Genomic DNA, 27,563 nt, shown 5'->3' on the forward strand with positions numbered 1-27,563 from the left:
ACATTTTTCTTCCTGCAAGGCTGAAGAAGCTTTTCAGCAGAGTGTTTTAGTTTACTGATTCTCAGTGTTGTTATATCTCCTTAAAAGAGAAGTAATCTTCATAAAAGGAAAAAATAATGTATACCTTTAAGGAATGCTGTGTTGTCTGGCTACCTGTGAGGGTTTTCCCCTTAAACGTTTCTTCCATCTGCTGGTGGGATTTCAGTGTTTTAGGGCTGGCTTGAGGACTGGTTCACACACACACCTAAATGTACAGTCTAAAAATGTAGGCAATTTGAGAAAAAGTGTGGCATGATTGTATTACATTATACTCAAACTCAAGCATCCAATTAACACATTACCACTGCAGTATGAATTATTATTATTATTAGTAGTAGTAGTAGTAGTAGTAGTAGTAGTAGTAGTAGTAGTAGTAGTAGTAGTAGTAGTAGTAAATCTTTCTCACTGAGATCCAAGGCAGATTACACAATGCAAGTGAAAATACAATATAATCAACAGCTAGGACATTCACTGAGCAAAGAACAAGAATGAATGTTCAGGGAAACAAATACAATGGGGTATAGTAGCAGAAAATTTGAAAAACAAGAATAAAGCCAAGCACAGAGATAAATCGTTCTGAAATAAAGCATAACTAATTTATATGGCATGCTTAGCAATGTGGAAACTTCCTAGTAGGCACGTACCTACATCAGCAGACAGTACCCAATAGTGTAGCATATAGTCCCTGTATCTACCAAGGCCTCTTTCTGAGCTATTACTTATGATACGGCCCTATAATCCGAGTATAAATAATTCAGTTTTGCATAGTTTGTGAAAAGCTAGAAGAGACCTTATCAGGCAGGCCATTCCATAAAGTGGGGGCCACCACAGAGAAAGCATGTACATGGGCAGCTGTTGATTTTGCCTGACTCTAGGGTGGTATCCTATACACTACAAAGGGGCACTGTGGCAACATCAATGGATACAGCACAATACAACCGCAGAGACAATGAAATCCTTAAAGTGCACCATGTAAAATTATTCCAATACTTTCTCTTTAATCTAAGAGCCAAGTTCACTACAATTACAGTACTAACTCTTGAAGTGCACAGTGCAAAGAATGGCAATATTGCAAACAGAATCAACAGTCACCAGTACAATTATTCATATACAATACAGTTATTCATATACAATCTTTTCAATGAAAATACATTCACTCAAGAGAATCTTATATACACCAATCCTTCTTCTTTCTGTTTGCAATAAGAGACTTGGGATGATTGAGAACAATATCTTCCCTAGGCAACTCCCAACACCAGAAGAGGCCTGCATGGATGCTGTCACCCGGGCGAGGGACCCCCATCACCCCCAGTCTCAGAAGGGAAGGAGAATTCACAGCTGTCCAGAACCACTCAACAAGATGCCAGCACTTCTCCTGTTTCATACCTGCTTTCTCAAGAGTGTTCTATAAGCAGTTATCTCCATATTGCACAATTGTAATAAAGTACTTGGAACAGAAATGGTGTCTAAAGTGAGTCATTAAACATACTTACAGCTCCGTGTACTCCAAACGTCTATAACTGCTCTTAATCCAATTGGAAACCCAGATACATTCATGAGGCTAAACTACTCTACTCTGATTTATAACAAATGCTAAAGAACCCAATGGGAGGGGAATTCCACTTAACCACGTTAAAGGTACAGCATCATGCCTGACACTATACAAGAACATGATTGGCTTCTGACATATGGATGGCAGCTTAAATTTAGCAATTATAATTGTTAGAGCCCATGTGATCATAAGTAGCAAGACCAGTCTATAACCTGATTCAGCCCTTTGGGGAGCACCGTATCTAATTGGAAAATTCAGAATGCTTCTCTAGGGTGGTATCTGCAGAAGGTCCTGTCTAGATGAGCCAAGCTATCATGGTAGATCATAGGGAGAGAGGTGGTTACACAGATATGAGTGGCCAAGTCCATAAAGGGCTTTGAATATGATAGTCATGAGTCTTACCTTGAACTGAGCCTGGTAACTGATGGGAAGCCAATGGAGTGACTGCAGAATGGGAGTAATATGTAGGCTCTGTCTAACTCCTGAGACTAAACAAGCTGCAGTGTTCTGCACCAGCTGGAGTCTATAAATCAAGTTTGTGGGGGACCTATGTAGAGTGCATTACAGTAGTCCAACCTCAATGTTACTGTGCCATGAATCTGGGTGGCCAGATCAGCCGTGTCAAGGTAGGGTGCCATCTTCCAGGCTAATCTGAGTTGTGAGGCTTTTTTTTTGGCAGCTGCGTTTACTTGCTTCTCTAGCAGCAGTGCCAGTATAACCCCTGGGCTCTCAACTGAGTCAGCCAGGGTCAACTGAACCCCATCAAAGAAGTCCATGGTGCTTTGGAGTTTGTTTTTTTTAGTCCATCAGGAATTTCTATCAGTAGAACGGGACTTCCTTACCCTCTCTCTCCTGCTGCAGTTGAAAATGATGTACAACAGGGCAGGGACGCAGCACGAGGGGAAACTGGTGGTAATTTGCTATGGGATTCAACCCAGCACACACCATTTTTATGCTCTTTATACACAGCTGACACAAAATTAAGTATAATTTTAAATGGAAATCATTGTATGAAATGTTATTAATAAGGTCAAGGGTAAGGATGATTGCAGTTCATCATGCAAGTAGATAGTTTCTGCTGTTCTGGTCTGTAGTTGTACAGCAGGATCTGAGTCCAGTGGCATCTTAGAGACCAAGGGTCAGAACTCCCTTATTCAGATATGTACAGAAACTATAAAAGAACTGTGAACTTTTTGCCATCCCTATTACCAACACCAGTCCAGCCTTGTAACTTTCCACTTTCCTACTCACAGTTAGCAATTAGCCAGTTGTCACATCTCTGATGATACATAACATTTCCAAGAGAAATACATTACTGTACTGTGGTTGCTGCACCCACAACTTTTTTACTCACTGGTCTTCTATTTGTGGGTTATGACTGGCCTGGATTGTACCTCAAGCAAAGGATCAGCAATGCCATAACCATTTCCAGGCCACTAGGTCAATATAATACCTCCGCTCATCAAAACACTTATTTTGGAGGATGGAATAACCAGAATGGAGAACAGAATCATTATCTAGATACTTCTATGATTTTTAAAAAAAACATACCTATTACTATTTCTGTGTCTTTTATGAGGTAGGCATTTTGTTACAAAGCAAGGACATTTTAAAATATAATTTGCATTTGTTAAGATATTGATCCCAATTCCTCCACTTAAAGCCCACAAGTGCCTCCAAATTCAATAACTATGTTTACATGCAGTAGTCAAAGAGGAAATTGCATGTGAAAGCACTTTCTAAGGAGATGGTATTTTGTTGCAATTATCCATAAGCTGTATGTTTACATGGGGTTTTTAAGGAGAATTCAAAGCATATCTCCTTTTTGTGATGCATCAACAAGCATATCAAATGAGTGTTCAAATGCTTGTTCATTTTATAAAATAAGAACCAAATGGCTGAGTAATTTCCAGCCCCCCAAAATTGCTGTAGCAATTCCATGGTCTATTTAGAACATATTTATAAAACCTTTTAAATAATAAAACTCTACACTCATACTTTTAAAAACCTACCAGATCTGTTGGACTCACATTTCTAAACATTATGTACATTGCAGGGCCATTATAATAGATGCAACCCCCCCCCCCTCCACACACACACACACACACACACAGATCATACATGTCACACTTTCCATTAGGCTTGTAGTATCCCTTGAGATTACAGTTATTTATTTTAGATGCTCTGGGGACAGAGGTACAATCAATAAAACTGCAGAGCATCCCACTGAAGCCAGTATGCTAAGAACTGCAACTTTTCTTGGGTAGGAATTCAATCATTATGAAGAGAAAGTGACTCTTTTGCTCTCCTGCCAGCCCTGTACCTACTTTGGAGAAAGGTTTTGACATTTTTCAGTTACTGTTTTTTCCAGAATATAAAATTCAGATGGAAGGTATACACAAAATGAAGAAAAGCATAAAGCTAACCGAATTACAATCTCTGGACCATGGCACATCTGATCCTAATCCACCTTTTAGACATACTTAGCCAAAATGATTTGCATCCATTTCCATTTGAAGCTAGCCCGGGACTAAAAAGAATGTGAATTTGCTCAGAACTGCACAGATTTTCAAAAGGAGGGGAGGGGAGATATTTTTCCTGATTCATTTCACATTGAAAAGTCTCAGTTTCAATCAATTAAATGACTTTATTTTAAAGGCAAAAAAACCAGACTTTCCTTATTTCCTTCCCTCTGGCATCTCTGAAAACTTTTGAGCTGCTAAACAAACTGCCTTATCTGAGAATCCTGGTAGGATGGGTATGAAGCCAAAAAAATAATTGCTTGTTAACACGTAAGTGTCCCCTTTCTTACTTAAGAATCTGATTCATAGCATGTGGACTAATTCAGCTAGATATTAGTGTTGGAGAGAGAGTTCAAGGATCAGAAGGATTCCTAGTCGCACTGTCACAGTTGTGTTCATATAGAGCTCCAGAAGGGTTTAAAATTGCAAGAAATGGAGGAGATGCGGTCCTACACTTCAAATAGTCCTGATATGAGAAAAATATGAAAAGAAAATTCCTTCCATTGGGTGGCTGGGGTTTGTAAAATATTGCTGACTCAGAACCCTGAAGATAAAACAAATTTTTAACATGAGATGTTCTTTATGATGAAGGGCACTCAAGACACAGGGATGTGTCCCCCATCCAGCTTTTTACACACTGACTCCACAGTTCTGGCTTAAATGGGTAACAGGGAAGTGGCTTGAAGGTTTGTGGAAATATGCTGGTTCTCTGAAGAAGAAATTGTTTTTGTTCTTCCCTGCAGATAGTTTCTTTTCACCGCTTCTGACTATAGTACACTGTCCATTCATTGTTTTCTCTCTCTTCTTTACAATCCTTTCTAAATACCACCGTTCCTTTTACGACGTGGGCGTTGCCTTTGCATCCTCAACTTAAATATGCATAACTGAGCTCCATGTCCCTGTTCAGCCGCCAAGTCCTTCCTGCCCCTCTATTGCATCTATTAAATATTACCTGGGTAGGAACTTTAGTTATTTCTCTGTTTACTGGCACTGTTTAAATAACAAATAAGAAGGTTTTCTAACATTCAGCTCCTAAAGCATGGTACCACTGCATCTACATAAAATGTGTTATGGAAGCTGGAGCTTGGATGGCAGAATTGTGAATAGTCCCCTTCTTAGTCCTTGACTAAAGCAAAAAAACATCATATGAAAACAACCAGGAAACAAATACTGAAGAAATAAGAGTGTTCTAGAAATTAACCTACACAGGCCTAAACAAATCTAGAAGAAAACCTTCAAAAACACAGATAAAACAGATAACAGAAAATATTTAGATTTTTACCCTTCCGAGAAAAGAGAAGATGAAAGGTGAGCACTTTAAGAGCACTTTTCTTAGGCTGAGGGAACTGGGTAAGCATAGAAGCAGCACAGAAACACGTGGTAAACATCTCTGACAAAACCTGATGTCTTGGTCAAAATTTTTTATTCTCTTCTTGCAATATAGATTGCAAAATATTACAGTCCTAACACCTGGTGGGTTGCCATAAACCCACCATTCATACAGCCATCATAATTGATCTCAACATTTATAAATAACATTTGCAAAATGTACATAGCTAAGCAATACTTTTATTTCTTTTAATGGTGCTAGAGGAGGAGGGTGAGATGGCAAGAATGGAGACTGACTGTTTTAGGAAGCTAATATAGACTGTCAGTTCTAGACTTTTGCTAGCTCTGAGAGCTATTTTAAGCTGTCATCAGGCCAGGAAAGAGCCTGATCTTGTTTAAACTCTGAGTTGGGAAAAATATTTATCACTGGAAGTGAATGGAAGTGCTCCAGTTCTCTAGCCTGGCAGGCAAAACTTCTTGCTCCAGGCTTCAACCCTGTGGCACCTGACAGACTGCCTAGTGTTCAGAAACCCATCACTCAAGATACAAAGAAAGGAAGGCTTATATATCTCCTATGCAGTAAATAGCTGCTTGTCTAGAAATGGAGTGTAAAGATTTAGCAGTAGGAAGTTCTTCCTTCCTTTCTTATACAGATAAATCACTGTTGACAAGAATAATCTATAATCAAGTCTGAATGTTTCACTATAGTTGGCTGGACCAAAAAAAAAAGGCAGAGAGAAATACAGATAATGAATTACTATGATCTTGAGCAATTTTGTTTTGTAAAAACCTTCGTGAACAAGATTAAACAGGGAACTAGTAAGAGCTTAAAAACTTTTAAAAACAAAAAAATGTCTATGTTAAAGCAGAAAGGAAAAACATTAAGGACTTTATGTCTGACAGCTGGCTTATCTTTCATCCAATCTCTGAAAGCCAAATTTGATTCAAATGAGTGGAGTTTTTAAAATTTTACTTTAAATACATGTTTACACTACTATATTTCACAATGTTGAGGGCTGCCAAGGCAGAGGGGCCAGCTGCCAGCACAATGATGGCACAACTGGTCCATTCTCTAATGGGGATATGCAGAGACTTGGTATCAAGCAAATGACCCAGCAGAGAGGCCCACTTGGGTGTCCCTACCAAACATGCTATTGCACCCACAAGATGGCATAGGGGTATTACGAGGTGGCTGGGACAGGCAAGGGCGAACCAAACCCATCACAGAGCAGCAACTATGGGGATCCAGTCCTACAGACAGGCATGCTGAGGGGAAGGGAGGGGAGGGGCCGTGTATCACTGGGCCATACCCATAACACACACACACTTCCTTAAAGGCATAAATTTCTGCTAAGAAAAAGAGGGAAGCAACAAAAAAACAGAAAGGGGGAAGAGGAGGGAAAAGGGAGGGAAAGGGTACTCACAACCCCATATACTGGGAGTGATCCCAAACAAGCCCACTCAGGAGTAGACATGGGCATGAATGGGGAAAAAAAATGAACACGCTGTTCATTGTTCGTTGCCGACAACGAACACGAACAGACAAACAGTAATGAACATGTCCCGTTAACTAACATATTCGGTATTCGTTGTTTGTGGGGGCCAGAACGGCTCCTGTTGGACTTAGAGGGCCTATATTCACAGGGAGTGTTCAGCAGGCTCTCCTCCAGCCATCAGCCAAGTTTGGTCAAGATTGCAATACGGCTCTTGGAGCTATACATTCCCAAATCCGACGGCCCCAAGAAACTCCCATTCGACACAATTGGAGCCACCAGTTGACTTTGGCCCCATGTACAAGTGGGGGGCTCGAAGGCAGGCCACCTCCCCTCTAGGGGGTGGGGGGTTTAGCTGCTCACTGGCAGCACCCCCAATGTGCCCAGCCGCCAGGCTTCCCAGAGGCTACTTTCCGCCAAAGCATTAATGTGGGTGTTGTTGGCAGCCGCCAGGCCTGGCAGGCTGGGAGAGGTGATAGCGGGCTGCCTCCCCTCTAGGGCACAGGGCATGTTGCTGCTTGCTGGCACCCCCCCCCCATGTGCCCACTTGCCAGGCCTCCCAGAGGCTACTTTCCACCAAGGCCAGAAAGTGGGTGAGGTTAGCGGCCACCGGTCCTGGTGGGCTGAGGGAGGTGGTGGTGGGCCGCCTCCCCTTCTAGGGGGTGGCATGTGTGGCTGCTCACTGGCAGCATCCCCATGTGCCCGCCTGCCAGGCCTCCCAGAGGCTACTTTCCGCCAACGTATAACGGTGGGTGATGTTGGCAACCACCAGGCCTGGTGAGCTGGGGGAGGTGCTGGCAGCCTGCCTCCTCTCTAGGGGACAGGGGATGTTGCCACTCACCAGCAGTACCCCCCCATATGCCCACCCGCCAGGCCTCCCAGAGGCTACTTTCCACCAAGGTATAATGGTGGGTCGTGTCAGTGGCTGCCGCATAACCAAATGACCGAGCAACAGTCTGCAAAGAAAACCCTCCAGCAAGACATGATGGTGTATGCGGAGGCCTTGCACACACAAACACACATCCTGGTGGGTCAGAGACACCAACATACGTCCACCAGATGGGAACATCGTGGCACTGGGGCCAATGCTGTTGTCTACACCTTGCGTAGTACAGAGGCTGTTGCCACCCAAACACACCGGCTGGACATGGAGCACTGGACATTTATGGGACAGAGAGTTGCTCAATAGACAGGTGCATAGCTGTGTGGGATAGGTGTATAAGATAGAGGGATGCATGGATACATTGAATACCTATATTGGATTGACAGGAGAGACAGATACCATGTACGGGCACATTGGAGAGACATTTGAATTGCATTAATATCTGCGTTATCCAGTCCCAAGGGTGGGAGGTGGGGTCTGCCCCTAACATGTAGCAGTGGAGGCTAACATGCTGGCCATGGAGGCAGTGGAGGATGCCTCCCTCCCCCCCCCCGTCATGGGGGAGGCAACGGTTTTCCTAGGAAAGGGGATTGTGGGTAGACAGGTAGGTGCCCACATGGGGAGCTGTGGGCTGCCCCCCGCATCACCCACCGGCCTGCCATCACAGACATGGCAGTTTATTCAGTGCACCCTACAGAAGATGGCAGTTCCACAGAATCCGCACCACACAGAGATAGCTTACCTGTGAAGGCAGTACAATCAGGCTGCCACCAGCATCACCTATCTTCCTGCCTTCACGGAAAGGATGAGTGTTGTGGCCAGGACCCATTTTCCCCTGCTCAGAGGGGACAGTACGTGCTCATGGATAGGGGCCCCTGTGCTGTACACCATATGCACAGCAGCAGCTGAGCTGTCCCTCGTGCCCAAAAGCAGCAGCAGCAGATAGCACCCACCTTCCTGCCCTCACAGAAAGCGTGGGAGTTGTGGGACCCATTCCCCCCTGCAGGTGCCATGGAATGGGGGGCACCGTGTGGCACAACCATATCAGCAACAGTTTTTGGGTGGCCCCTTGTGCCCAAAAGCATCAGCAGCTGACATGACCCACCTTCCTGCCTTCATGGAAAGGACGCGATGGGCAGCAGAGGCGAGGTCACTGGAAAGGGTCGTACACCCAGTACTGCTTCCCACAAGTAAACCAGGAGGACTGCCTTTGCACTTCACCCCATGACCACCCTTGGTGGCCAACACAACATGAAGACTCATTGTGCCACCAAACTAGAATTAAGGAGGACAGAAAAAGAGAGAACACTGTGAGCCCTTAGCCAAGATGCCCGGTGAGCTTGGCCCTAGGGCCTGGCAGCAGCCCTGGAACAAGAGGGAGGGGTAGTGCCTTAGCCCAGCACTCCCAGAGTCATGACCAGATCAGGCACTAATAATCAGGGTGAGCCCTCAGCTGAGGTGCCCACTGAGCTTGGCCCCAGGGCCTGGTAGCAACCCTGGAACCAGAGGGGATAGATCCCTATCCCACCACACAAAGAAAAAATCCCAGCTCCAATGCACTCTCCCAGTCTCTCTCCCAAAAGGTTAGCAACAGCTCTCTCCCACTCCACTGCCTGCTGAAACTGAATGCCAGCCTGGGAGCACAGTGCCTTTTATAACCAGAGGTCCCATAGAGCAACACAAGAGGTCTGTGGTTGGCAGTCAGAACTGCCTAACAGGGTTTGCAGGGATGATATTGGAGTTCCCATGGCCACAGAACACCACCCTCCCCCCTCCATCCCCCGTGGTGTCTGCTCCCATGTAACTAATTGTAACCAATTTGGAGCTCCACACTTGGAAGGAAGACCTTCCCATCAAGCTAAGTTGGGCTTAGATTGGGGTTTCCAGGGCGACAGGAGTGGGCACAGAGTTCAGGCAGTCCTTGCCTCCATTGCCAAGCAAATTGATTGAAGGTGCCTGACTGTCTGGCTTCACGAACAGCAGACGAACACAATGAACAAGGCTTGCAACAACCACTTGTTCATCTAGAATGGGTTCTCACAAACAGCTTGTTCGCGAACTGACGAACGGGCTGTTCGTGGCTTTTTTGCATTCGTAATGCTGTTCGTACCCATGTCTACTCAGGAGTATGCCCTATGTGGAACAATGGGAGGGGCATCCATGGGTACCATGGGCACAATGCTTAAGCTGGCCCCAAGGTCTGCCATGGGTGAAGCAGAAGGGAGGCTATAGGAGTAGAGGCCATCATGAGGCCATTGATCACTACCAAAGGTTCCCAAGCAGTCCCTTGATATGCATCTGCCTGCCCTCTATGTTCCCAGCAACAGCCACTCATCACTCCAAGGGCCTAGTTGCCATCCCCTGAGCTTCTGCAAGTCTATTCAAGCACTCCTGATCCTGGGACATAGCATCCTTCTACTCAAGCTGTTTCTCCACATGCTCCCTCTTCATGGCTGCTCATATGGACAAGAGGATATGAGGGATGTGTGGCACAGGCTAAAGGTCCCTTGCTGATCGGCCTGGTAGTGGCTCTCAATACCCAGTCCCACTGGGAACCACAGTGGCTACTGTCAGGATCTGTCATATTCAGAGTTCTTAACTCAGAGTCTGTTATGCTAGAGAAATGCAACCGAAGTAACGCCATATTAATTTCTGTAGTTGTTTAGTCTTCTTCTCCCTCTAGGCCCCTTCGATTGCCAGGAGCCGGTTTTCCATGGGAGAGGATGCTGCATCTCATCTGTTTTCTTCTCAGTCGACCTTGGATGGCCAACGTTCCCACAGAGAACTTTCCTGCTATGTGAACTCTGGGGGGAGGCTGGGCTCCGAGGATTTGATGTGTAACAACTTTCATTCTGTATCTCATTCCTAACAAAGCTTGTGTTCAGCTAGGACTGTCTTGGTTCTAGAGTGTCGACCTCTGGGCTTGAATGCTGTCTTTCTAATAAACCTTTTGAAATCAAGACACTTTGGCTTCTTGCAGAAGGGAAGAAGGCAGACTGGCTAACTGGGATGCCACAGCCTGACAGCTACAGCATCAGGGGCTAGCCCTTCATACTCTTCCACCCCTCCAGCCTCCTTCCATCTCACCACCATCCAAGGATGTGAAGGCCACCTGCTGTGACACCTAGTGCAGAACTGTTCACTCTTGGAAGTCCCTGATGCCAAAGGCAGGCAGTGAGGGCACAAAGATGTTCCATTACAACATTGGAGAAGGTCAGGGCAAAGTAGCCTGGGAGGGGAGATCGGAGAACAACACATTAATATTTTGGTTCCACTCATGCCACATGACCATGGAACCTCATCCCCATTTTCCCCTGCAGCTGCCATGCTGAGGATGGCTGCACCATCACTGACCTCCATCTCTTACTAGCTCACCACCAAGGTACAGCTGGTGGAGATGTGACCCATTGGGGTCCTAAGGAGTGGTCATACAGGACAGTCAATGTGCCCTCAATGGCACCAATGGTCACATCCTCCAGGTCTGTGGCCAAGCTCATGATCTCTGAACCTGGGGGCACCCTGCCCCCTCTTTGGTCATGGCATATTGCCAAACAACTCTTCTACAGGGGTGAAGGCAAGAGTAAATGGGTATTGAAGGGAGGTTTGCTGTGGTTGTGAAGTCACATACCCACTGGACAAGACATCAGTGTGGCAGTTGCCCATCACAACAGTTGGGATCATTGTATGCAGGATAGTCCCAGAACTAGGCAGCCCTTGGCCATGAGGAGAAGCACACTCCTCTGGGCTTGTTTGAAGGAGTAGTTCCATGCTTCACAGTGAATGTCTCCACCTATGCAGCCCGTCCCACGCAGCCTGGCAGAGACCCACTCCACTGCCTGGCTTGGGGCATTGGGAGACTTCCCACACAATCTGTGCTACTAATCAGCTCCTGTTCCCCAAAGCCACTGGACATCCTGCTCCTGGATGGTAGCCCTTATTTCAACTAACCCCACCAGTGATCCATCTGATCTACCTCTTGCCTGTACAAGGGGAAGGGTATTCCTGGACTAGGGTGCCTTAAGGAGCTGGCTTAATCCCACCACATCTTTGTGCCCACCAACTCCCCCACCAGCACAGGAAGTTATGCCAGTGGTGCTGCAGCAGGCAGATGTGTCAGGGCCATGCCAACACTCAGGACCAGTGCAACAGTGCCAAGACCCTACACCGGCATATCTCTGGATTATGCTGGTGTATCTCAGAGACAGCAGCCAGTCAGCCCCTGAACACTCTCCCTCCGCAGCAGGATTGTGGTCTCAGTCACCTGAATGTAATAAATGAACTACTCCCTTAAGAAGATTGCAGTGAATGGACTGCCTTGTTATTTGTTTGCCTGAGTTTCTAGGAATGTGACAAAGCTAACATTTTACATGGTCTGTTGGTTGTTAGGTGTTTTATAAATCACTTCCTTTGTTGTGTGTTTAACTACAGAGGATCCACAACTGTGGCAAAGACTGAATTAAATGGCTTGCACGTTTTCCTCTAAATCTAGAATTCCAGTTCCACTACTTCAAGTAAGGTGAAAAGGTAAGGTTTTATTATGATTCTTTTTTCTTACAGGGATAATAAGCACTCTCATAAACAATTTGAGGCAAATAATTTTTGGCTTCCAGTCAGAGCTGAGATGCCTAAGGATATCCATTTGCACAAACGGAAAAAAGACACTGCCATTACCAGCAGTAATGTAGCCCATAAGCTCTTTTTACATTGCTAGTTAACCATGAATTTTAAAAAAACCCACTTCACATTCTTCTTTGTGACAGATTTATTGTTGTTCTCATCATTTTCATTCAACAGATCAAGGTGCTTAAAATCGAGAAGAACCATTTCATGCAGAACCCTGCCTAAAGAATAAAGATCATGTTGTTGTTACAGTGCCTAATACAAAAGATCAACATCTAAAGCAGAAAAAAGACATGTGTTAGTCAGGCAATGGCAGATTGCTGTCCACTCCTTTAGAGTCAAGAGTTTACAGGTTATTCTTTGAAAGAAAAAGAAGACATAGCACATTCTTATTGTGATTGTGCTAATATATTTATTATATCACAAGAACATCTTTTCAAAGCTTCAATGGCCAGATGTGCTGACTTTAGTATTTAAGCAAGCACATTCCATCGTCTTCCACTATGGGCTTCTTAAAGCAAAAAGAGTTAACCTTATTCTGTGCCATCTTTTGTCTAATAGGGAACATGTCTACTCATTTCTTCTTTAAAAACTTTACACTGTTAGCTTGTACATGCTGAAAAACTGAGACACTTGAATAAAAGTTTTCAATTCAATTCTATCTTCTTTGATTCTCAATGAGAAAGGCAGATTATAAATAACAAATTAAAAATAAAATTAAAAATAAATGTCTTCCTCTTCAGTATCAGTAACTGAGGCATAAATTGGAATGATATTTACGCTGACAGGTTTTCCCTGAAGTCTGATTGATATTATTCAGAGTTTGCATTATAGCCACCGATTGTGTGTGCTACATCTCACCTCACTATTTCTTCTGTTTCTTCTAAGTTTGTCATTTCCAGAGTAAAACACTTCATACTTTTCCAACTGAAAAATCTAGTCTGACTTTCATTCACTCATACCCAGGTTTACAATATTTAAATGATCCATTCCTAATTGACAATTTTAAACTTACCTTGATTCATAATTCTCACATTCCATGTTCCTATATATATGTTACACAGCACTGGATTTTCCTTTTCATCTATTCACATCAGCATGTCCTTTTGGCTTAAATTAAATTGCATCATTAAGAACAGTACTGTTCTTACTCATCCACTTCTTCCCCAGTAACTAATGGAATGCCTTCCAACCTGGGGTCCTGTCTTCTCGCACAATATCTTTTTTTCATTTTGGGTATCTCATCATAGGGTTTGGGGGGTATGAGATGCTCAGAAGCTGTTTACCACTGGCTTCTTCTGCACTGTACTAACCAGAGTTAACTGAAGTATCACTGCAATTGTCTGTGAAAGATCCTCCACTGGTGTCACCTTCCAGTACTATTGCTGCTCAGTAGATACCTTTCAAGCGTTTTTGTGCCTTCATCATCATTGGAATTGTCAGTTTTCTTCTGCTGATGTGACTGTTGATTCCTGAAGAAAGTGGATGCATTTTATGTCTTATCTTTTTCCGTTCCACTTCGAGTGACTCTGCTAAGAGTTTACACTTTCAAAACTCCTAACAATATGGCTGTTGCTAAGCAACAATAACAGTTTAGTCAGTATTCCAAGCTTGGTTTCTGCCAGTAAAAGGCAGGTTGAGGAGACAGGGCCCTTTCCAGGGCTGTTTTGGGCTTTGAGGGGGGACTTACTAAGACCAGGTCCAGAAGCAACCACCAGGTGACTTGATACCAGATCACTTGCATGACTCACCCAGGCCTGGCTGCTTATTACTGTTCAACAGGGGAAGGGAGAATGGTGAAGACTGGGGTGGGGGAGGCAGACAAAAGATGATTGGAAAGGAAGCAAGAAAAAGGGGAGAGGCTATGGAGGGGCAGAGAAAGGAAAGAAGACATGGTGGGGGAGGGGAAAACACTGCAAAACTCTGGAAATCCCCCACTCCCCTGATGGATTTCTACTTTCATAACTGGTTTGTTTGTTTAAATATGTTTTGGGGTTGAAATAGGGTACTTACTTGAATTCGCAGATTTCCATAGCAGGTAGGATAATGTAGTACATTGCCCTCCTTGCTGATGGAACACATGTCCTCTTTTTTTGGAAACTCTAGCTTCAGTGGTACTTCCCTGCTCCCCCTTGAAATTCCAAGCTCAATTACCAAGTTGAAGCCCCTGTTAGAATGCCCCGGATGCAAAACCTGGGATGCAAACCCTTTGGAAACCTGTGTACAGGGTCTGACCACTAATGAACTCTGAGTTATAGCTGTGAGCTGTGGCTTCACCCCCAGCAGTTAAACAAAAGCATTCAACTGGCTCACTTCACTAAACAGAAACCTCTCCCAGCAGGATCATGCCCACACTGTGATGAGCCCACACTGTGATGGACAGTTTCAAGTTCTGCCCTCAAGGAGCCTCAGCCAATCACTTTCAAATGATGGATTGGAATGTTGTTGGGGAAAGGAAGAGTTTGGCAGTTTATCTGCAGGCCAACTGACAGAGTTGGGAGTTATTGGATTTTGGTAAGGGTTAGGAGGTCTGCTAGTTATAGGGTTGCCAGGTCGCCTCAATCTCCTGGCAAGAAGTTGAAGGCCTGGGACTTACCTTGGAGTGTTCCTCTTCATGCCTCCCATCAGGTAAAAAAAGGCAGTGAGGGAAGCTCAAAGCAGCACTTTTATTGCTGTTTGCAAACAGCAAGAAAAGTGCTGTGGCTGACATGATCAGGATCGGGCTGCTGCAGAGCGCAGGAGTGCTCTCATGCTCCAAAGCGGCCCAATTCAGGCAGAAATTGGGCCAGATTCAGCCCAGTTCAGACCAAAACAGGGCTGAATTGGGCCACTGCAGTGCACAGGAGCGCACCGCACCACCTGGGAGCGGTTTCTGCCAAAAACAAATAAGGTAAAAGCCTTTCTGTTCCATGTTACAAGTCTGACTTAGTCAAAAAAGAAATCTGCTTCCTATTGTTACATTTTCTCAGGCCCCAGCTCTCCAGTAAGTTTGTTACCATAATACAGAGAGGGTGAGAGAAAAGGAAATCAAACAGCCAAGCCATATACACCACCAAAACAAGCCGATTGCTTTGTTGTTTTCATCAAGCATTTCCATTAAACCATTATTTATTAGTTTGTTGGTTTTATTTAAAACATTTGTATGCTGCCTTTCCACCCAAAACAGGATCGCCAAGGCAGCAATATTAAAATTTTAACAACCAATTTAAAACAATTTAAAACAATTAAAATTTAAAATAACATTTAAAACAGGATTAAAGCAATACAATAAATATGACCACACAAAAACACAACACACACAATGGGTAAGAGTGCCAATAACAGTTATTGGGGGTATGCCAGACAAAACAAAAAAATCCCCTCATAATAGGCCAAGTGAATGCCAAGTGGCACCCTGAGTCTGAGCATTGTCATCACTGAAAGCTAGAAGACTAAGCAGTCCACAAAGCTTCAATTATAAAAATAAAAGTACAGGGAAAAATAAGTTTATAGGGTATGAAATTTAAGTCCCTACTTTCTAAGTCTGGAAACAGGATGTCCGAATACAAACCAAGAATTAGAAGGAGATTATCAAACAGATGCCCCCAACACCTCAGAAATACAAAAAGGATCTGTGTTTCTGCTGGCAGTAGTTAGGATCCAGCCCTATATATTTATATGAAACTGGCTGCCAAACTCTGTAAGAAACTTTTTTCCAACACCATATACACATTTATTTACTACAAAAGGTGCATGTAAGTTCATAACCACTGCCATAAACCATAACTAACTGCTACATACAGAATTCATATCAACAGCAGAGTAAACCTTGACTGATAAGCGTGCGTGTCCTCAAGCAAAAAACCAGTCCTGCAATTGTTCTTTGTAAGTGTATTCCAAATCTCAATGCTGAGAACACCCGCTGATGTTGTGCAGTCCGATGCAAAATCCCTCGGGGGAGGAATGGAAAGGAGATGTCGGTGGTGAGAAAAGATGATATTATCCTCAGGTGGGTGTGTGATGCACTGCTTGGAGACCCCCAAAGGGGGCTCCTGCGCCCAACAAGCTCCCGGATGTCTTAGGCTTGTTTCATGTACATTTCCTCATGGGGCGATATGTGTCCCACCTCAAAACGATCTCTCTATAACGTAAAACACTCAAGTAAATATCTATTCCCTCCTTCCACACTGCCTCTGACCCTCGACTTTCCATGAGGGAAAGCTCACGTGAGAGCTCATTTTCTGTGAAGGGGAGTTGGGTAAGTTTATGGAAAGTCGAGGGTCAGAGGCAGTGTGGAAGGAGGGAATAGATATTTACTTGAGTGTTTTACGTTATAGAGAGATCGTTTTGAGGTGGGACACATATCGCCCCATGAGGAAATGTACATGAAACAAGCCTAAGACATCCGGGAGCTTGTTGGGCGCAGGAGCCCCCTTTGGGGGTCTCCAAGCAGTGCATCACACACCCACCTGAGGATAATATCATCTTTTCTCACCACCGACATCTCCTTTCCATTCCTCCCCCGAGGGATTTTGCATCGGACTGCACAACATCAGCGGGTGTTCTCAGCATTGAGATTTGGAATACACTTACAAAGAACAATTGCAGGACTGGTTTTTTGCTTGAGGACACGCACGCTTATCAGTCAAGGTTTACTCTGCTGTTGATATGAATTCTGTATGTAGCAGTTAGTTATGGTTTATGGCAGTGGTTATGAACTTACATGCACCTTTTGTAGTAAATAAATGTGTATATGGTGTTGGAAAAAAGTTTCTTACAGAGTTTGGCAGCCAGTTTCATATAAATATATAGGGCTGGATCCTAACTACTGCCAGCAGAAACACAGATCCTTTTTGTATTTCTGTCCCAGCAGCTGCCCTTTCCAACTCCAGGAAAGTAGATTTTCTGGGTCACTGAATCCAGTGGGGAGCGAAAAAGGTGAAATAGACCTTTCTGCTTCTTCCACCATTTCTTCTCCACTGATAGATGAAGCAGGAATGGATATTTTCCTCCACTTACTCTCACTGTTGCAGTCACCAGCCTCATAGGAATTAACTTTCTGGAGCTCAGAGGAGGTTGTTAATGGAGAAAGGAGCATGGCAAAGATCTGCGTTCCTTCCATTGGTGGTAGCTAGGATCCAACCCATAACATTTTAATTCACAATGATTTTCTAGAATATATGATGGACAACAAAACACAGATCTGATGACAGCACCTTGGAACAATATGGTAACTTGGACAGTACAGTGTTTTAGATGTGGGGAAATTCTCCTTTGTTTCCAAAGCTGCTTATTCTGCTGGATGTTTAATCCTTCCCTCATAAAAGGGCAAAAGCCACAAAACTCTTTTGCCAGCATCTGTTGAAAAGATCTCATTGCTGCTTATGCTGAATAGTGGCCAGGGAATGGATTCAGTTCAAAACCGTTCTGAGGATAACAAGCCTGTTTATAGTTTATGTTCCCTTTAAGTAGATAGCATCCACTTTTAGTCATGACAGATTTCTTTCAGAACAATCAAGAGCTGTTGGTAGATGTAACAAGGAATCAATAATGGAAGGCTGTTAACAAAAGCTCTACGCAAAAGAAGCATTTTCAGTTCTCCAGAGGATGCAGAGTGGGAGAAGGTCCTTCAGTTTCTTTTTGGCTTGCAGAACCCACACGAAGTGGTAAAGATTACATTACATTTTTCATCTAATTAATTCTCACATACATATTTAGTTTCAAGAAGAAGATAGGTTTGAGATGTGGGAAGTAAAATAGCTGTTCTTGCCTGTGTGAGAGAAATTATAGCCTTAGTTTGAGTAGGCTGACAGCTGGGGACTGGCACCAGGTGGGAGACTGAGGGGGGGGGGGGACAGGGAGGGGGGTGCAATTAATGACACAATGTCATTTCTTGGGCAAACCCAAAAGTGACATCACGCCAGTCTAGGGTTCATCAGAAATTCTTGGTTTTACCATAAAGGTTTTTGCTGAATCCTGGAGCAGCATGACATCCCTTTGGGGTTTTCCTTAGAAATGACATCACACTGTCAATACCACAGTGATTTTTACCTTATTTCCACCCCCGACCCCCCAGCCTACTGAACATCAGCAAGGCTCAGGAGGCTTCCAAAAGACAGTGTTATACTCTACTAGGAGACCTGGCAACCCTAGTTATAAGGGATGAATTTTTCAAAATGTAGCATAACAGTGTTCAGTTTTCCAAGTCATCCAATATCCTGGTATATGAGTTAGCTGATATGATGATCTGCAGGGAGAGTCGAGAAATGTATCTTATTCTCTTCACTCTCATCCTCATATTCCTCCTTCTCTTTCCTACAGTACATTCTCATTTTATATTCTAATAGCCACATGGCCCTAATCTGCGGATACCTATATCAGAGAATTAGGCAAGTTACTTATGAGTAACATTTCCCTACATTTCCTACAAACTTTGCAAAAATATCTAAAAATATTGGTGGGAAAGAGAGGGGCTTTAAAAAAGGGGCACTGCTATGTTATTAGGAACCATTGTTGCTGTCACCACTGAGGCAGCAAAGATGGAGTTGGGTGTACAGACAGCCAAAATGAAGAAAGGCCATCAAGATGAGGGGGGGGGATAAAGATATGAAGAGAAGCTGAATTACAAATTTGGAAATGTCGCAATTATTCTGCTATCTCCTAAATTACCACCTCAGGTTAGACATGGGTACGAACAGCATTACGAACGGAAAAAACCCACGAACAGGTCGCTTGGCTGCTCGTGAACGTGCCATTCGTGATGTGCCATTCCAGCCAAAAAAGGTGGTCGGAGCAAGCCTTGTTCGTTGCGCTCGACCACCGTTCAGGAAGCTAGACACTCAGGCGCCTTCAATCAATTGCTTCGGCAATGGAGGGGGGGAGTGCCTGAACTCTGTCTGCACTCCCTCTGTCGCCCTGGACACCCCAATCTAAGCCCAACTTAGCTTGATGGGAAGGCCTTCCAAGTGTGGAGCTCCAAATTGGTTACAATTAGTTACATGGGAGCAGACACCACGGGGGATGGAGGGGGGAGGGTGGTGTTCTGTGGCCATGGGAACTCCAATATCATCCCTGCAAACCCTGTTAGGCAGTTCTGACTGCCAACCACAGACCTCTTGTGTTGCTCTATGGGACCTCTGGTTATAAAAGGCACTGTGCTCCCAGGCTGGCATTCAGTTTCAGCAGGCAGTGGAGTGGGAGAGAGCTGTTGCTAACCTTTTGGGAGAGAGACTGGGAGAGTGCATTGGAGCTGGGATTTTTTCTTTGTGTGGTGGGATAGGGATCTATCCCCTCTGGTTCCAGGGTTGCTACCAGGCCCTGGGGCCAAGCTCAGTGGGCACCTCAGCTGAGGGCTCAACCTGATTATTAGTGCCTGATCTGGTCATGACTCTGGGAGTGCTGGGCTAAGGCACTACCCCTCCCTCTTGTTCCAGGGCTGCTGCCAGGCCCTAGGGCCAAGCTCACTGGGCATCTTGGCTAAGGGCTCACAGTGTTCTCTCTTTTTCTGTCCTCCTTAATTCTAGTTTGGTGGCACAATGAGTCTTCATGTTGTGTTGGCCACCAAGGGTGGTCATGGGGTGAAGTGCAAAGGCAGTCCTCCTGGTTTACTTGTGGGAAGCAGTACTGGGTGTGGCTCGGGGGCAGCAGAGAGTTTTCCCACTCCCCTAGATTCACCTGTGGGGGCTGTGGAGGAGGCCAAAGAGGTCTTTCCGCTGGGGGGAGAGGATCTCTCTCAACATTTTGAGGAGGGGGTGGGTGACGGATCCCTGGAGAAATGGTTGTGTTTGATGAAACATCCCTCCCATCCCCATACCAAACTCTCAGTGGTGTCCCCGCCTGTAGTCCACTCCTCACCCCATCGCCCATGGCCAACTCCGCAGCGCAGCCTGTAACCGTTCATCCTCCTTCCCCTTGGACAGTTAGTAGTCCACATTTCAATGCCTCCGTATGGAGGCACTTTCGGGCCCTTCCTAATGACCCCCATGTGGTATGTTGCTGTGCCTGTGATGTCCTGGTGCACAGGGGCAAAAACCTGAAGCACCTGTCGTCGATGGCCCTGACTCGGTACCTGAAGACGCACCACCCGAGCATGTGGTCTCCGTCCTCGCCCAGCAAAACATCCGTTGGGGGGAGAAAAGGGGCAACCAGCTCTTCTGAGCGGGGATCAGTGAGAGGGTCACCTTGCACTGAGGGTGACACTGGTAGGAGCGGAGCGCTTAGGCAGGCAGTGCTCATGGAGGTTGTCCCCTCAGGGTATGGGACAGTGCAGCTTAGAACATCGAGGTTGAGGACTCCGGAGGCGGGCCTTTGTGTCTTGGCAGAGACAATTGCCCTACATGGCTTGCCCATATCCATCATGGAGTGTGTGGGGTTCTGCAAGCTACTAAAGCATCTTGCCCCTTGGTTCTCCATGCCGTCGCCATGCACCCTTGCCTGTCGAGTCCTGTGGGTATCTCAAATGAGGGCTGGCACATTTGGGTCAGGTTTAGCCAGGCCCAATCTCACTGCTAACAGGCTTCTGAGACCTTGATAGGCCTTCCTGGAACAGCCAGATCATCATGACACCTCCTTTCTGAGAAGGCAGGAAATTGAGTGATGCTGGTGGCAGCCTCCTTTAGGCACCTCATTTCCGTGATGGCAGGGAGGTGAGTGATGCCTGCAGCCACCGATTTGGGATGTCTCCATCCCCCTCGCAGGATCTTCCAGGTGCGGCTTGTTGCCACGCCCAGAAGCCCTGGGTCCCCCTCTCCTACCCTGACCACTTCATGTTCCCTCTTTCCTCCTCTCCCTCTCAGGTACTGCCACGAGTCCCTTCCCCAACACTTGCACCGCCCCATCCCCTCATTTCCATGATCATAGGGAGGTGGGTGATGCCTGCAGCTGCCGATTTGGGGTCTTCCCATCCCCCTTGCAGGATCTTCAAGGTGCAGCTTGTCACTACACCTGGAAGCCCTTAGTCTCCCTCTCCCTGACCACCCGGCAGCCACAGGCTTCAACCACCTTGCTGCATAAGCGGATGCTTTCTCCCCCTCCGACCCAGAGGACTGGCAGGTGGGCACATGGGGTGGTGCTGCTGGTGAGCTGCCAGACTCCCCGCCCCCTGAGGGAGGCGGCACACCACCACCTCCCCGAGCCTGCCGTGCCCGGCGACCGCAGTCTTCACCCACCTTGCTGCATAAGAGGATGCTTTTTCTGCCTCCAACCCAGAGGCCTGGTGGGTGGGCACATGGGGGGTGCCACTGGTGAGCGGTCAAACCCCCTGCCCCCTGAAGGGAGGCGGCATGCCAACACCTCCCCAAGCCCACCAGGCCCAGTGACTGCAGTCTTCACCCACCTTGCTGCATAAGCAGATGCTTTGTCTGCCTCCGACCCGGGACATGGGGAGGTGGCACCCGGGACATGGGGAGGTGGCACCAGCAAGTGGCCAGACCCGCCACCCCCTGAGGGGAGGTGGCACACCAACACCTCCCCGAGCCCGCCAGGCCCGGCGGCTACAGTCTTCACCCACCTTGCTGCGTAAGTGGATAATTTTTCTCCCACCAGCAGGCCTGGCAGGAGGGCACATGGGGGGTACTGCTGGTGAGTGTCCAGACCCCCTGTCCCTGAGAGGGGAGTTGACACACCTTCAGAACCACCACACGGGGCACAAGTAAACTGGGGAGGGTGGCTCCATTTGTGTTGATTGGGAGTTTCCTGGGGGCCATTGAATTTGGGAATGTATAACTCCGAGATCCATACTGCAATCTTGACCAAACTTGGATGGTGGCTGGAGAAGAGCCTGCTGCACATTCCCTGTGAATATGGGCTCTCTAAGTGCTAAGGGGGGCGCTCTGGTGCCATGGAACTCTGAACACCGAACACGTTAGTTAACGGGACACGTTCGGTTCCATTTGTCTGTTCGTGTTCTTCGTTGGGAATGAACACCGAACAGCCAGTTCAGGTTTTTTTCCCGATTGTGCCCATGTCTACCTCAAGTGGTCAGTTTTAAACCTTATGTGGGAGGATATGGGTATCATAAGTGTATAATAAAGGTTATTATTTTTTTTCTCTGACTGAAATTGGTGTTATGTGGCCAGAATTACACCTGAATTAGACAGAATTGGGATCAAAAGATGACCCTGATAGATCTGGAGTAGACTGAGTAATATCATTAAATCTAGTTGTGCTAAGTTTCAGGTATCAGACCCCAGTACTTAACTGGTTGCCAAAATATACTATGTTCCGCATAGTGAGCTGTAATTATATCTAGTCCCTCTTGTAATTTTTGGTATGATGAAGACTCTTTTCAGACTGTTTTCAGACACTGGGTTATTTTGGTATTGTTAAAGGAAGTTATAGCAGGCCCCGGGAAGAACTAGGAACATAACTGATCCCTTTGTTCTTAACAATAGTTCATCTACTACTAAAAATATTTCTCAAAATGTCAAGCTTATAGCATAAGGAATTAGTTGATTCCAAGCAGCATTCCTCTGCAATCATCATACAAAAGAGGCTATTATTTCCTGAAGCCTAAAAGGTTCCACTTTTTAAAAAGACATTAATTTTGTTGGTATTTGTCATACAATTTACCTCTCAGCCTATTGTGATTCAATAATTTTAAACTTCTGCAATTGTACAGGAAAAAGAATTTAAGCCATCTAATCATTCCACTGACATAGATATAATGCTTATTTCATTATCTTGGCCTAATATATCACAAAGACCTCTCAGTAGGATCAGATCCTTGTAATGTATTGTCTGATTACATTATCCCTGTCTGTTATGGTAAGTGGAATACTTAGGTTGAACTCTACATTGCCGTCTTATAATGTAAGCTTGTCCCATAAACAAAATTCGTTTACTAATCCAGGTTTCAATCGTTGTATATGCTTATGTAGGAGTTAGTTTGCTCTCAGGAAAGCCTGCTTGATTTTAATAGGATGACTTGTTAGAGTAAAGCTTGCTAGGCATGTTAAGAGTCTGAAAGATCAGGTCCTTTCTGATGTCATTGTCATCATTATTTATACCTAAACTATCCTTCTTGTGAATGTTAGCATTTCCTAATGACTCCCATTAATCTAATGTTTGAGGCTGATGTTTGGTTTTGATCTACATATCAAAGCATTTGGGCAGCTTAGGCTCTGATTTTGTTTCTTTTAATCAATCATTATCTGCTTAATGCTACAGAATCTGGTGTCTGTTTTTTATTGTTCCTGACAAGCAGATTGGGACAAATTGGTTCCTGGTGTAAAGCTATTCAAACCATTTGAGGGTTTTTTAGCAAGGAATCTCTCTTCCTCTTGGTGGCTTTTTCCCAGTAAGATTAAATGCTAAAACTAAAATATAGTTTCCTACTAACCTTGTACTGAAAATGGAAGAAACATTTTCATTTGGTAAGCGTACCATTCAGCAATAGATAATGAAGTGATGACTTACATGTGTGAAGCAGCCATCATAGATCAAACATCACAGACCCAATTTCCATATCACCTCACATTTCTGTAGACCCAATCCTTTTCAATGGAATCAGAGCAAACTTTAAGAGCACATGTTACATTGGCTGTGGAGATCCAATCATAAACAGCAACCACTCTGGAAATTTCTCTACCACCACCCCATTCTATCCAGATATGACATTTAGGATGCCCGATCTCCTAGACGGATAGAGTTTCTAACAGAATTCAGATGTAAGGATACTATGTTTTATCATTATAAACCTCAGGCTCACATGCTCCCTCTTCCCATTTCAGCTCCCTCTTCTTCTTGTATATTCCAGTTTATTCCCTCTATTCCTTATTAGTAACAAACCATATTTCACTATTACACTGAAAATTAGTAAACTATGTTGTGAATAGTAGGCTTATGGATGGAGGCGCAGGGCCAAACTACATATTACATCTACCACATGATCACTTTGGGGACTTGCAGCTGGACATCAGCTACAAATTCCCCATGGGAACTCTATTCAGAAGCACTGCTAGGACCTAATTTGGATCAAGACTAAAGCAAGGGAGAAGGAGGGGCTCCCTCCCACACCATTTTCCTGACCTGAAGTGGCCTGAGAGGGCATTATTTTCTCCCTGGAGGGCTGCATGTCCAAGCATTCAGTATACATGCTATTTTCAGGTCAACAAAATGGCATGTGGGGGAGGTTTCCATATAAAGAAGTCCTCTGCAGTGCTTTTGATTTCACTTACTATGGGGATCTCACAGTGTTGTATGGCCACAAGCCCTGTTGGCTATCATATGATAGATGTAATGTTTTCTCAGGTTTCCTCTGTAATGTTTTCTCAGGTTTCCTCTGTAATGGCTTGAATCCCACAGCAAATTTCCCCAAACAAAAGAAGGGATTATTTTTGCCAATTTCTCTCCATGGGGGACCCCCCATAATTTCTCCTGGGGTTGTCCTGTACACCAGGAACAGAATTTGGGGAGCCTTTCAGGGTGCAGCAGGAGGAGGGAATATGAGATACTTGCCATGTATTTTCTCTAAGAATACCAGTTGGATCATAGCAGAGGTCTTTCTGGTTCCTACATCCTGTTACACAGAGCGGACAGATAGATGCTTCTCATATCCCACCAGCAGGGGATAAGGGCAGCATTCCTTCCACCACAGCTGCTGCAACTAGTATGCATTGCCTTTGAACACAGAGATTCTATTTAGTCATCATAACTAATGGCCACTGATGAATGGACTCCTCCCCTCCATCAATCTGCCTAATATTCATTTAAAACCATCTACACTTTTTCTGCAGTATGTGATGCACTTCTTTTGTCTGTCCTAAATCTACTTCCAATCAGTGGGTTTCAGCAGGCAACCCAAAGTTCCAATAGGTGAGGCAGAAAATAATCTTCCCATTTTGTCAACATTTTGCATTATTTTATAAACCAATAAAATTATATTATAAATATGCATAATTGTATAGGACCAGGTATTTTAGCTAGGGATGCTTGAACACTCGTAAGTTCAGCTTGCTTTTTATTCGCCAGTTGTGAACAGAGATGTGAATTTTTGATAATCAATAGTGCAATAGTTTATCAATATGTTTGTGGCTGTTTGCCCTATACCCTCATCTTTCCTTGTGTCCCTTTCTCCTTTCCCCCACCAAACCTTTTCTGTGCCCCCCCCCACCTTCAGCTATATTTCTGATTTATTTACTATATTTATACCCCATCTTTCGCCACAATGGGGAATTTCCATAGGAGAATGGCAGTTTGGACCTGGGTCACCCAGATCCTAGTCCAAAACTCTAACCACTACATACCGCTGGCTTTTGTGAGTTGTCTGCTGTTGATAGGAAGTAGCCATGCATGGGTGAGTCATACAAATCAAGTGGTTGCCTACTGGTTGCTGCCCAGCCTGGCCTCATGAACCCTCCCTCAAAAGTCACAGCAGACTGGAAAGGGCTCTGCTTTCTCTTCCTCCTGCCTTTTACTGGTAGATAACAAGGCTGGAAGGCTGGCAATACTGCTGTGATTGCATAGCAATAGCCACCAAGAGCCTTTGCTTTTTAAAAACTACAGGTGCTGCTTCTATTATTTTGGAGCATTTTAACCCCATATATACATTTGTGTCTGTGGTGTGATATGTGCTGTCAAGTTGCTTCCAACTTTTGGTGGGTCTATAAATTAACTTCTTCCAAGACATTCTATCATTAAAAGCCTTGTTCAGCTCTTGCAAACTGGAGGCTGTGGCTCCCCTCATTAAGTTAAGCTATCTCATTTTGGGTCTTCCTCTTTTCCTGCTGCCTTCCACTTTTCCTAGCATTATTGTCTTTTCAATGACTCTTGTCTTCTCATGATCAGTTGAGTCATTTTAATTTCTAGGAAGAATTCAGGCTTAATTTGATCTAGAACCCATTTATTTTTTTTGGCTGTCCACGATATCCATAAAACTCTCTTCCAGCACCACATTTCAAATGAATCAACTTTCTTCCTGTCAGCATTCTTCATTGTTCAACTTTCACTTCCATACATAGTAATGAGGAATACCATAGTATGGGCTATTTTTATCTGTCCCCAGTGACACTTCCTTATCCATAAGGATCTTTTCTACTCCCTCATGGCTGCTCTTCCAGGTCTCAGTCTCCTGATTTCTTGGTTGCACTCTACCTTTTGGTTAATGATTGAGTTAAGTAATAGAAAATCTTTAACAATTTCAGTTACTTCATTGTTAGCCTTAAAATTTTGTAATTCCTCAGTAGTAGTCATTACTTTTGTCTTCTTGATATTCAACTCTAATCCTGTTTTGGCACTTTCTCCTTTAACCTTCATCAGTAATTGTTTCAAGTCTTCACTATTTTCTGCCAGTAATGTGTGGGGTCATCTGCATATCTCAGATCGTTAGTGCTCCTTCCACCAATTTTCACTCTACTTTCCTCTAAATCTAATTCAACTTTCCTTATGATATGTTCGACATATAGGATGAAAAGATAGGGAGATAATATATACTATCTGACACCTTTGCCAATTCGCCATATTCTGTCCTAACAGTAGCCTCTTGTCTGGAGTACAGGTTATGCATCAACACAATCAAATGTTGTGGCACACCCATTTCTTTTATCACCATCCATAGCTTTTAATGGTGCACACAGCCTGATTTTCTTGTGAAATTCTTTGGTGTGGTAACCATCATAAATTTGCAATATGCCCTCTAGTGCCTCTTCCTTTTCTGAATCCAGCTTGACCATCTAGCATTACTTGTTCCAGATATGGTGAGTCTTTGTTGTAGAATCTTCTTGAGCATCACTTTGTTTGTGTGGAAAATTAATATGATGATCTGATAGTTGCTGCAATCTTTGACGTCTCATTTTTTCCAGAATTGGAATGTAGATCAAGCATTTTCAGTCTGTGGGCCACTGTTTTGTTTTTTATATTTGTAGACGTATTCTTGTTAAAATTTTGATAGACTCAGATTCAGTACCTTGAAATAACTCTGTTGCTATCCCATCTAGTCCTGACTACTTCTTTCTCCCAATTGTTTTGAGGACAGCTTTCACTTCACTTTCTAACACTATAGACTCTTTATGAAATGATTCTTCTTTGAAGAAATCTCTCATCATTTCATCTCTTCTGTATAGGTCTTCAGTGTATTATTTCTATATTTTCTTTATTTTGGCATGATCTGATTCTGTATTTCCATGTTGATATTTCAGCATCCCTAGCCT

The sequence above is a fragment of the Eublepharis macularius genome, chromosome 4 (genome assembly GCF_028583425.1).
Source record: "Eublepharis macularius isolate TG4126 chromosome 4, MPM_Emac_v1.0, whole genome shotgun sequence".
Lineage (NCBI taxonomy): Eukaryota > Metazoa > Chordata > Lepidosauria > Squamata > Eublepharidae > Eublepharis > Eublepharis macularius.